Genomic DNA, 10,871 nt, shown 5'->3' with positions numbered 1-10,871 from the left:
CCCAAACACACCACCTTCGGGTGGAACAGACCCCCATACGTTAACACATAGTGGCTCTATGTTTGGTGACACTGGGTGTGGTGCGGAGTGCAGTGTATCTGTGACGCCAGCTCGCCTCTCACAGCTTATTTGGGGCTTTTGACGAACATCAAGAGAAAAGTGGACCTGCGTGATGCATCGCAACGGTTTTCCAGTCAGTAAACGGCCAATGTTTGTTTTCACTCTTACTAATGGAATGGAGCGAAGGGGAAAAGTGGAGTGAAAAAAGAGAAACTTATGACGACCAGGTGTTTTTTCCCTCTTCTCAAGAATGTTTCACCTTGTAAAAGCAAGCGAGTGGGTGGGAGGGGACTTTTGTACCATGTTGAGGTGAATGGTTTTTTTTGTGGGGGGGGGGGTTCAATGGGTGTGTACTGACCAAAGGGTATGAGTGAGCTGAAATGTGTGTTGTGTGAAAGAATTAGCGGGTGAGTTGAGACTTTTTTTTTTGAGTAGCCGCAAGCAGAATTCTTCATTGCAACTGTAGCATAGCCATGACTGGAAGGGGCGGAGGCTGCCTTTTATTTGTACATGAGCCTCCGCCAATCGCTTTTTGCCTCATCAAGCCACAGGCAGCCACTGCTTTTTGTGGTGGCGTGTGCTCAACAACGTCACACACACACACATGGTCATGCAGAAACACACACCTGGGGGTGGGAGGGGGGGATGAATGGTGGGCCTTACTACCACACAGGGCTACCATTGATGACATCATTGCTGGGCATCTGGTCACTCCACCCTTTTCATGTTCAGAGACCCATTAAGTTAACCTCAACTACACCGAGGCTCTTTCACAGACGTGACGCCTCTTGCTTATTTTTCGAAGATTATTCAATTTAGGGTCGACTCCAGTTGTGAACAACCTACTTTTTCAGGCGATTTGGATGGCGCAATTGCCAAAACTGAGTTTATGACCTTTCATCAGTCCTTAATAATTGTGTGTAAAAGGAAAGAAATCAAACTAATCACATTGTTTATTTCTCTAAAGCGTGTTTAACCACTTTGCTGTCTTGATATTGTTGGAATTTGCCAAAAGAATGCAAATAAAATGCATAAAAACTCCATCTGTGCTCCAAACGACAACTTCAAACAGCAAGTTCCATTATATGTAATAGATATAATTTAAATATGCCCTTGCTTAGACCCTTAATGTTCTCATGCAAGGAAAAACGGATTTCTGCCCAACTTTGATTCTAATGGCTGTGAGATTATACAGTCTAGGGACATGTTTTACTTTTCATAAATAAACATGAACGAGAGAGTAAGAAAAAGGACTGGCAGCTTTTTAGAACTAGAGATTAGACCGTGATTGACGAAATGAATCACTAAACGCCGCTGAGATGACAGTTTTTAATATGACCCCTGCAGGGACTGAATGATAATGACTGGGAACACCAGATAAAACATGTTCTTGAGTCATTCCACCTTTCTTTCCCTTCTCACCCTGGTGTTTCGAGATCTTCTTGGAATCATGGCCTCTATCTAATCTCTAACACAGCCAGTGGCTCGGTCCCAGTCGGTCTTTCAGGAAAAGGCTAGGCCAGCTTTCCTCCAGCACGTCCAATCAGAATCAAAGAACAGCATGCGCTTCAAGGTCCACTACCTTCGCACTGGGCCAGTTAGCAAACTGCCAATGAAACACTGAAAGCTGGGTGTATGCTGGACTTAGCAACCCTCGGCTCTGTAGGATGTTACCAGGTAAATGATAAGGAATGACTGCGGTCCTTCCAAGTTCTCGGGTCACGTCCAATTTCCAATTGATTCAAATTCACGCCTTTTCCCGACAAGCGCTGGCACATTATGAACGCAAGGTCTATTTGATACTTGTAGCAAATAGCTGTGCTATGGCCGCAACATTTCAATGGATACAATTTATTGCTGAGTGCTAGTAATTACCCACAAGAGCGTGATTGTGTAATGGTTATTCTGAAACCTTAGCGGATTTTTAAATGACAGTAAACTGCCCCCTTATGTATTACACATATTCAGGGTTATGTCAGATATTAACATTAATTATTTCTTCTTGGAGCCTCAAAGTGAACAGAGACGAGACGTTTTGATTGAGATTGTTTCATGCCACTAAAAGGTAGAGAATAAAGAGGAGCGGGATTTCTTCCGTTTGAGTTTGAAAAGACACCTCTCCTCATGTGTTTGAGTTTCCTTCTCTTCATCCTACTCCACCCCTCTCTACGCGGCTGCTACCCCACCCACTCCCCTCCTTCCTCACTGCAGCCAGCCACAGACACTTGGGTTTTTGTATGAAGGGGGTTAACCCCGTCAACAATCCCGTCTGTCTTTACCCAAAATAAGCCAGTGGGAGAGGGATCGCCGAGTAAACCAGCGAGATTGCAGCAGCGAGGTGCGCAGCCCCTTGGTTATAAGTCCTGGGAGTGGGAGCGCAACCTGCTTGGACCCACAGCCTTGAGCTCGGAATCACACTGCCTCTGCTGCCTGCCTGCCTGCCTGCCTGCCTGTCTGACTGACTGACCTGACTGACTGCGTTTCACTCCACTTTTACTAACTCTCTCTCCCTCTCTGTCCTGCTCCCTTGCTCCTTCCCTCCTACTTTCCACCCTGGAGAGTGAGAGCACACAGATTGGGAAGGTGCTCCTCAGACCTACGTCTGGACAGCTTGAAGAAGGCACAGAGAGGATTTTTCCCTCTTCGCTCACTTGCGCTTTCATCCCATCACTCACTTTTACCCTCTCTGCCAAAAAGCACACGGATGGACCTTTTTTTTAATTTTTTGCCGGAGGCAGAAAAATAAAAGTTGAACTGACAGATTTCTCAACCTGCAGTTGAAACGATTCTTTTTCTTTAACTTTGTTTTTGCTTTTTGTGTTTTTGTTTTTTTTTCTTCCCCCTCCCACATTTGTGAGCAGCACTGGACCCATTCAAAGTGCCCGCTCTTTGCCCGGGAGGACACCACTCCTCAGTTTTGGCTGAATGTTTGCTGACTATCTGATGCCCTTGAATCCCATGGGAGACACGCGTGGCTGAAACAAGGAGGGAGGTAGAAGAGAGACCCACCTGAAGCGCACACCTTCCACCCACCCTCGCCCAGCGCACCCCCCTCCTGCCCCTCAACGCTCCGCGGAGAGAAAGGTGAGTCCCACCTGGCCTCACAAGCCTCTGTCAGCATCCTCGTGTCCTCTTGACATTTTTTATTTTTTAATCACATGTGTGTGGCAAACTTTGCCAAAAGAAATAGAAGGAGAGAGCAGGAAAAGAAGAAAAAGAGAGAGAAAAAAAGGATTTAATATCTCAGTCATGAGACCTGCATAATTCTCAGTCCTAAGCTAGAGCACAGAATAACGACTTCCAGATTAGAAAGAACCAGCACAGTTTGTTCAATCAGCTCCTCCAGAGACGCAGTATCAAGACTTATATTAAACCTGTAGATCTGTGTCCTCTCATTGTTTCATCAGTGGTCATACGATTTATCCAGACCTCACCACAATGAAATACGATGGTGACTAGATTCTCCTTTTTTTTAATATATATATATATATATGCATTCATACCCATGCATGTGGGAATTTTGTTGCTGATGTTGAAGTGGGAGTGGTGTGCAGTGTGAGTGTATATCGGGGTGGGGCAGACTGGTGCCAGGTTATTAACATAGCAGGAGTGTCCACCATGTGGATGCATCATGCGTGTATAATGTAACTGCTACTCATATGACGCAGACTGTCAGTTTAGTGACATATCTGATGAGATTGTGTGTATCACTCTTCTCTTCTCTTCTCTTCTCTTCTCTTCTCTTCTCTTCTCTTCTCTTCTCTTCTCTTCCCTTCCCTTCATCCCCCCGTCGCCTCACTCTGTCCATCCACTGTGACGCCTCTGGCAAGCGACACTGCATTCCTTTGTAACGACATCTCTCCATCGCAAACAGAAAAAAAAAACACACGGTTGTGAGTCTTTTTCTGTGATTATCCAGCAGAACCCACTGACAACTGACTGGCCTGAAAAAAGATGGATAGGAATTAGTTAAAACTAAATGAATATATAACAGGGAAAATAGAAGAAGTCTTCCAAAACCTCTGAAATGTTTCACAATTTAGGACTTTTTTTTTTTTTTTTTTTTTTGATCACATGTGTTTCACTACACCAGTAGCAGGCTTTCCTTGCAAAGGAAAGAGGGGGGAGGTATGAGAGGTGTAGAGTGAGAGGAAGAGGAAGAGGAAGAGGAGTGTGTGTGTGTGTGTGTGTGTGTGTGTGGGGGGGGGGGGGGGGGGGGTCTGGAAAAGACAGTGGTTTGGAGATCTAAACTCCCCAAACTTTTGGCAGCATCCCTTTTTTTCACTGGCTTATAGCAAGAAAACTGTTTACGTGTGTGTGTGTGTGTGTGTGTGTGTGTGTGTGTGTGTGTGTGTGTGTGTGTGTGTGTGTGTGTGTGTGTGTGTGTGTGTGTGTGTGTGTGTGTGTGTGTGTGTGTGTGTGTGTGTGTGTGTGTGTGTGTGTGTTTGTTTGTTCACATGCATTCCCACATGCATGTCCTGAGATGACTGAATGCGAGCTTTAAAGTATGTTACACAATCGTCATGGCGAGTGGAGTGAAGGGATACGCACCAAAGCGTGAACTTTCCTCATCGACAGTTCACAGGTCCTCATCGCTGCCAGCGTGCACCACTACTTCGCCACTGCGTATGCTTTTACAGTTTAAAGTCGCTCATAAAGTCCGGGTCTCTTTATGTAGACTGCGTAGTTTCCAGTCAATGTCCCAAAATGTGATTAAGGAAGCTCGAGGTGAGAGGATTTACACCTTTTCTTTCCTGGAACATTGGGGATGGCATATCCAGCCAACGTTGACCTGCGCAGAACTCTGTCCTCCAGTGGGTGGCAACTGGTCAGAAGCAGTTTGGTTTGTGGTTACGAGCAAGTCGAGTGTGTGTTTGTGTGCGGAGTACATTATTCGACCACAGTAACCAGGTTCCACCAGCTGCCCATTCAAGCCTTTGATACAAAGTGCCAAAGTGTGACTAAACACACGCAAACAGCAGTCACGCTGGAAACCCAAGGGCACACACACACACACACACTTTATGCTCTGTGCAATGCAAACACCTCCATGGATTTAACTCTCCTCACAGACACAGGCACAGATACACATTTCAAACAGATGAACATATCCATGCTGCTCATGCTGCCAAACTCCTTGCTCGTTTGTTGCAGCGCTTCTCATGCCCCGTTGCAGTTACTTTATCGGCCAGAACCTGTTGACGTTCAGACTTTTGAGAATCCCCCACACCCGCCCCCCATTATTACTTTAACATCAAAATGTTTTTGCAAAGTTTTGGCTTTCTGTTCTAATCCTTGTAAATGGAGCACGACAAGGACAACGGAAATTGTAACCCTTCTTGTAAAAGAGCCCCATCTTAGTCGTTTTGACTGACAAAGGTGTCCACATTTATGCAAAAAACTTATGAGTGTGGGCTCTGTCATTTGGTTTTATGGAACCACCACAGTGATGCATTCTCTTTTTTTTGCCACCACAAGGGGGCGGAATAGCAGACAGTTCTCAGAGGGAAACACAGGGTCAAAGACATGGTACTGTGCACTTAGGATGATAGATGCCTGTTGTTTTGGCTCATTTTTGAGCGGCCAATGTTAAGTGTTATTACATCTGACAGAAATATTTTAACTGGGACTCTTTTTAATGTTTAGATTATCTCGCATTGTCAGATATTTCCATGGTTTATCAAACTCCCATTGCTCCCATTCTTCTCTGCAGACTTTCAAGGTATGCTCGCCCCTAAGTGCATGGTTTTGCACATGCTTTCATGTGTATTTGTGTTTGAGAGTGTGTGAACACATGTGTCTCTATTACTTTCAGTACGAGCAGGAAATGAAGGCGAATGCCACTCATTCTCAGGCTGAGGGGAACACCCTTTACTCCTCTCCTTGAAAGCAAGGACACCTATATGCACATGCACACGCTCACACGCGCGCAATGCAGAAGCTCTTCAGCATGCATCTTCAGGAATGCTAACCGGTACTGCTGATATACTGAATGAAGAATTGCGCCGAACGGTTGTGGAAACTGAATACAGGCCCTGGTCTTAATCAGGGCTTGGACCAAAATATTCAAGATTAATGGGATGGATTTGTTGTTTCAGTGAAAAGAGGAATGAGAAAGAGACAGACACTCGAAGGCAAACATATTTTCTCGCTCAGATGCATTTACAAAAAAAGGCGTCTTGTCTCCCTTTTACTTCCTTTTGCCTTGTGTGTTTACACTGTCTGAGCTTGTTTGCACATCCCTGTTAGCCATCTTGGCCTGGACACAGCTGATATATGGGGAAATCAGTCAGCTATATAGCAGATAGTGAATCTGCACAAACACACACAGCCCTCCGGAGTCGATGGAGCAGTAAGACATAAATCAAGCCTTGTATTTAGGGACATTATTATAGCTCTTAAGTCCCGATGAGGCAAGAACAATGAGAGAGAGAGAGAAACAGAACAGTAAATCTTTTTCTTAACTCTGGTTTTGTTTTCTGATTACAGTTTTGGCAGCTTGACATATTTATTTTTCACCATCAGTCACTGATCCCTTTGCTTTTTCCCCTTCATCTCTGCGTATCACTCTCCCACTTGCGCTCTCATTCTCTCATAACCGTGTCTGGACCAGAGGAAGTTTTTCCATAGGCCTGGCAACAACAAGGGGACGGGGAAAGAGAGAGACAGGGAGAGCGAGCAGTGGGGAGGCTTGGCAGACGCCTCTTGTTATTTTTTCTCCGCCTCCCATTGACTCTGTCAGCGACGGTTTTCTCTCCGAAGGGCTCCGAGTGACAACATGTCGTCCTCGGCTATCAGAGGGAAGTTATCACAGGCTCAGCTAAACAGAAGCAGCAGTGAACTGGTGGCGGGAGCAGCAAGGGGTCATCAGTTCGATGTCACATTTTCCTTCAAACATCTTGCCTCTTGACTCTCTTCCAGTTGCCCCTGCTTCCCCCTCTCTTTCATTTAATTTTTTTTTTCTTTGGTGTAGGCTACAAATTCTTTTGAATCAAGGCCCAGTTCTTTACTGGACTCAAACTAAAAGCCCCTGTGGTGAAGCAGCCTTGGTCTCCAACGCCAAACATTGCTTTTAGTCACCGAGGCCTGAATCAAACGCAGTAAGTAAGCCATGGACAAAACGTGTTTTGAGCAATACTTCCTGGAGTCAGATCTATATTTTTCCAAAGGTCTGTTTGAGTTTTTTGGGGTTTTTTTCTCTGTGAGGGAAGCTTATGTTTTTGAAGACGATCCAGCAGGAACAAACAGGAATGAATGCCTCGGTGCTCATCCAACAAAACAACTGTTCCTGGTAGTGGGATGCGATCTGCTGTAGCTGAGTTTTCCCTGGATCTACTCAGGGTGGAAGAAAACAAGAGTTTCCCCGCATGTCCCGAGGAGAATGACTTACCCACACAGCATTCTCAGTTTTATAAAGAGAAGAGGGGGTGGGGGTCCATATCACTGTGTGAAGCCAACTGGTGATTGCTTGATGTTTGGCTAGCTGTGTAGCGCATGTGTTTGTATGTTCTGATAGTTAGTACAAATGAGCACGTGTGCACAGTGCATATGGATAGGTTTATTTGCCTTTGGATTTCTTTTCTTTTTTTTTTGAGTCAGCTACCTCTCAGTCATTGCCCCTCAGTTCACCGTCTGGCAGCAGTTTTGTTTGGGACTTCCAGAAGAGGGACGCTGGGCCAACTCTTAACAGGGGTCAACTCTTTAATATAAAACTTACATTATCCTCCTTTTCATCTTGTTACCGACATACTCTCCCAAGCCAACTGTTTATTTTTTATTATTTCACTTCAGATGCAGGATGGATATATCTCTCTCTGATGGGTAAATAGTGAGAAAGGGTTGGAAACAGCTCTTCTGAGACTATTTGAAAAGCTCCAGACTTTGTTTTTGTTCAGTCTGAGCTTGATTTAGACGTGTGCGTAGGTGTTCGTAAAAGAAAAAAAAGAGAAAAGAGACTGGGGTTATTGTGGTGTTATGATCCCCTTGGAGCAGAATAATAAAAAGCATTTTATTTCATGGAGCCAGATTTTCTGGAGAAGGAAATGGATCCGTAGCCTACTAAATGGCACATGTATCTTTTCTTCCGGCTATTCAGTAGTAGACAACACGTTCATATCTGCCATTCATCAACAATGTTCCCACAGTTACCTCATAGTTCAGCTTGTAATATCTTGTTTCTTTTCACCATAGAAGTCCATTAAAAAGTGACTGGTCCTCCAAGTGAGACGGAATCACCAGCGATTCAAGCAAATACCCTTTGACAAACCAATCTATGGTCATATTCATGAAGAGTTAGGAGCAAAGGATACCAACAGCATCTCCTTGTTGTGACATCACCATGATCACTCGTTTCACTCAGACTAACCAAACCAAATCTTAAACATTACAACATGGTCGCAGCTCTTGCAAGAATACATTGACGTATAACATTGTTCAGTTGTTCAGTCAATTGTTGCTGTAGTCCAGAAAGCACTTCAAGAGTTATTGGTCTGTATTTCTTTTCTTTTCTTTTCTTTTTTTTTTTTTTGCAAAAATGAAAGTTGCAAAAATAGATTGGAAAATACTCCTTTTGAATTTTACAAATCTTCATAAAGGCAAATGCTTTTCTTTTTTCTTTTTTTTTTTAAAACCATGATATGATAACACATTAGGCTGTCAGTGTTTCTGCTGTCTTTTCACAAGCAGGTGACCGTAATTGCCCATTACATAGCCACACACATCTGCTAGCCCTCTTTCTTCCCTGCCTTAAACAAACTGGCAGCTGTTGCCAGCTTCTGCCTAGATAAACACCTCAAATTTGGCTTGGCTCGCAGGGTTGCCCCAAAACGATGGATTTAAGGCGCTTTATCCCCTGCAAAGGACCACCATGAGCTTTTAGTTGTTTCTGCTGGAAATGTGGTAATGTCATACTGTATTATGCATCTCAAGAGCGCAAGTGACACCCCTAGTGGTTCACACAGTGTTTGCCTACTTTGCTATATATTTACCATGGCTCCAATCCCATATGTGGACAGCAATTTGAAAATCCAAATATGACAAAAAACACAAATTTTGCTTGAACTGTTGCAGTATCCCACGATTGTTCAGTGCAGGGTACTTTTCACCCAGACTTTATATTTAACTGACCCTGGCTTAGAGACCTAATCCTTTCTGTACAGGTTTTGAGCCCATTGAGCAACATGTGTTTCATAATGGATCGCTCAGAAGCTTTACGCCGCATACAGCACAACCAGCCCTTCAAGGCTTTTGTCTTAATCATTTCCTGTAATCAGCAGCAAAGTAGTGAAAAATGATAAAATGAAAAAAACGACTTTGTGTTCATTCCAACTTGTTTGAGGTGACTACAGTGTGAGTCTTCCTCTACACGAGCACACTCCACATTGTGTGTGGTTACACGCTCCTCGCGACAGTACCCCTGTTTGTGTTTATCCCCACAGTATATGCACGCTTTCTTTGAGCTAGACAGCAGAGGCGATGCAGTTTGGCAGCTTTCCTCTGTGCTCAAAGAAGCCGTTGAGGAAGAATTACTGTGTTTCATGCTTACAGGAAGGGTTATTGCGCAGCCGGCCATTTAGGAAGGATACATGTGGTTTAGAGTTTCATGGGGAATATTTGAGATGCTGTAGAGTGAAGACTAAGATAAATAAACAAAAGACTAATTGCATGACAGCCTTGTCCGTTTTCCTCCCCATTTGCTTAGTTTTGTCTGTCAATGTGAACTTAAGTAGGTAAAGCAAGTAAGCATGCAAGCGGGTGTGGAAAAAAAAACCTACTCAGAAAATAGGTTTTCAGAGCACTGTCATGAGACTGATGACATTTACATGTATCCCTGCAGCTCAATTACAATAACCAGTTCAAGTAGATTCATCTATAGTGGTATAATGCTGAAATTAAAGCACAGCTGCTGTTGCATAAAGTTACACAAAGTTTAACAATCCTATTTAAGTCTTGGAGAGTTCAGCAATGGACATGACCTCAGCTAAAACCTGGATGTTGAACAGATGATAGCATGCAGAATAAGTTGGTGGAAATAAAACATCATCTACCTGATGCTTACCATGCATGTCTGTGATTGTTTGGACCATGAACACAACGGAAGAAAAATCACTTCTGGGAGGATGGTCTTTGGCCAACCAACATAATACTTAATTAGGTAGGGCTTTGACTCAATTACTGCTCCCTTTCATGTGGTTTGCAGATGGCTATACACCCTCTCACTCTGCCTTGCTCCCCACTTCTTTTTTTGGTTCTTTCCCCTGCAAGCCAGCAGAGTTGCTTCATTACTAATTTGAACCAGAGAAGTGGTCATTTTTTAATGGTGGGCCCCGGCCCCCTCCGCAACCCGAACCGACAACCAGCCCAGTGGAGCCATAGCTGGCTCGCTCCCAATGCTGGGCAGAAACCGCACCAACCGTAGGCTTCCTGACATGTGGTGAAAGTGTGATAGGGATATGGAAAACATCAGCAAGAGTTGGGGAAGAGGGGATGACGACGCATGCATTGTGAAGGTGAAAGAAACATGAATGGGAAAATAAGCTCCATTTTGCAGCATGTGGTGTCTTTGATCTTGGAATCAGTGTCAACAGAAACAGGCAGGGCCAGTGTGTTTGTCCCCAGACACAGATCAATCCTCTATGTATTACTCTGCTTCATCTTGCTGCAACCTCTTTACTACTCCAATATTTGTTTACCCTGTCTGCTCATTCCTCATGTTTAGTGATGAGCGCAGTAATACCCCGGAACTCCTGCAATCAGCTAAACTTTCCCTGCTATTAATCTGCTATGGAAGCTCAAATCTAGCCAGTTTCGGA

The 10,871-nt window shown here is 44.2% G+C and overlaps 1 protein-coding gene across 2 annotated transcripts in view; it reads left to right on the top strand.

The window, feature by feature from the left end:
- The first annotated feature begins 2,288 nt into the window (after positions 1-2,288).
- The window catches only part of col8a2 (collagen, type VIII, alpha 2), a 42,241-nt gene continuing 33,658 nt past the window's right edge, over positions 2,289-10,871 (top strand). Inside the window, exons 1-2 of one of the 2 annotated variants that reach the window (XM_080515772.1) lie at positions 2,289-2,398; positions 2,922-3,144. The gene's annotated coding sequence lies outside the window, so the exon portion shown is untranslated. Of the gene's footprint in view, positions 3,145-10,871 lie in introns of both variants that reach the window. The other variant, XM_080515771.1, reaches the window with a different exon arrangement.

Source organism: Blennius ocellaris, assembly GCF_963422515.1.
Source record: "Blennius ocellaris genome assembly, chromosome: 20".
Lineage (NCBI taxonomy): Eukaryota > Metazoa > Chordata > Actinopteri > Blenniiformes > Blenniidae > Blennius > Blennius ocellaris.
Note: the sequence above shows the minus strand (reverse complement) of the source record. Positions and strands in the feature narration are given on the sequence as shown.